The sequence below is a fragment of the Arachis ipaensis genome, chromosome B09 (assembly GCF_000816755.2).
Source record: "Arachis ipaensis cultivar K30076 chromosome B09, Araip1.1, whole genome shotgun sequence".
In the NCBI taxonomy this organism is placed as follows: domain Eukaryota; kingdom Viridiplantae; phylum Streptophyta; class Magnoliopsida; order Fabales; family Fabaceae; genus Arachis; species Arachis ipaensis.
The window spans coordinates 143247609-143249755 of record NC_029793.2 but is presented as its reverse complement, the minus strand read 5'-3'; positions in this window follow the sequence as shown (position 1 = coordinate 143249755).

The window sequence follows — 2147 nt, the reverse complement described above, 5'->3', positions numbered from 1 at the left end:
ATGTTATAAATATACATATTTTAATTTAGATTTCTTATTTATTGAGAAAAAATGAAGAAATTTTGTGATGAATGAACCATGAGTGCCGAACCTATTTTTGAAGTTGGAAAGAGGAAGACGAGATTTTATTTTAATATTGTTTTTTCTTGGGTATTATTGAAGATGTTTTTTTCAGTTGTTTATGCTCTTTAATTTGTTATTATAAAAAAAAGTTCAAATGTAATTCTTCGTATAATGGCGTAGCTCAAGTCTTGTCATGCTAGACATATTAAAACAACATAGTTTGCGTTTTGGCGCTAAAGAATGCACTAAACGACGACAACAATACTAAAACGTTATACCCCTTTCTTTTAATATTGTTCAAATCCTGAAATGATATCATTTAGTGCTCTTTTAGCGTCAAAACGTGTAAAATGTCGTTTTAATATGTTCAACATGGCAAGACTTGAGCTATCTCACTAACGGCGTTGAGAATGGACTATATTGGTAAAAGTCTAGAGAATTAAATTGTAGCAATTGAAAAGTCAGAGATCAAATGTGCAACTCGTCAATTTTAAAGACCAAAGTGGAGTTTAACTCCTCTAATATTGTAGAAGAAGTGCATGTTCTTTTAATATATAGTTTTTAATTAAATTATTTATAGACCACTAAAACATCAAAACATCCTTGGAGCACCATGACATTCACCTCATAAAGTTGACTATATTTTTTTGGTGACTATAAAGTTGACTATATATTATTCTATTAGTGCGGCCTCTTCCAATGGAAATATATAAATAGTATTTGTTTCGCCCTTGCTTATATAGTGTAGTTGATGCTCCCTAACAGCTACTAAATGTGACAGTCACTTCTCACTAGTCATTGGCATGACTCGCTCAGATCCTGCATATATTGCTCACGAATCTTATAATAAATCATGTTTTTATGTAACATAATTTAAGGATTATTGTTGAATATTTTGCCATCCCTTGATTCATTGTCACCCATGTCGTGATGAATATTTTGGAATGTAACTAGCTATATGTGAATCCGGAGACAAAAAAACGTATGGCTCCAGTCAAATTCAACAAACATGTGGCTACTTTTCTCTCATACTCCTACACCATATGTGGGTGGGACACACTATACTATACTATGAAAACATGTGGTCGTTCTATTAATATTGTGTTCAATTTCCACATAAATCTTGGTAGTTGAAGAAAATTGCTCATTTATTTTCTAAGCTGGCTCCTCAAGTCAACCTATTTCACCGCTTTTTACTTATTCATAGCGTGTGCCATTCAAACTCAGGTTCTAGGATACATCAACTTTTCAACAATTGAGGAAAGAATGTTAAAAACCATGTCTTCCATGGACCGGGTAGAATCATAACAAAAGATATTGACATCAAAGAGTGAGATTAAAATAAGTGCAAATGTAGCTTGATCATTCTTAGACAATAGACACCATCTATCAACCCTGATTTAATGATTTTCTTTCCCACCGGAAAAGAGAGATATAATCGAACATTATTTGTGCCTCATGTATAAATATCTAGTTCGTATTAATTAAGGGTGCTACCCTAGCCATGACCTTCATATTAGATGAAAGTATGAAACCGTCTACATCAATTACGAAAGTAATTTATTCTAATTATACAACCAATAACATAATTACCCAATGAATGCATCAATACTTTTAGCTTAAAAGAATGAAAAATTGACTAATGATAATTTGAATATAAAGTAAAACAAGAAAAAAAAAATGTCAGTCACTAAGCATTTCTTTATTTCTAGTACCAAAAGGCGAGGATCCCCTTAGACTAACCGTGAGTAATAATAATGGTATTGTTAGTTTGTTACACAACTGGATTCACTTTCAAAATAAATATATCAAATTTAATCAATTAAACAATTAAACTAAAAGTTTCATATTTACATAAATTGTGTAAAACTTTGTACGATTTTAAAGCAATTTGATGCTTTATCATCCCATTATGTATAAGATTTTTTTTAAAAATATATATAAGTAATGTAATAATAACATTCCACGTTCATGAATTTTCTTCTTTTGATATGCCTATGAACTATTATTTAATAAAGTACTTTTGGAGGGGTTATTTTATTTTTTTATTTTGTGTGTGTGGTTGATATTCGTTTTTTTTTTTG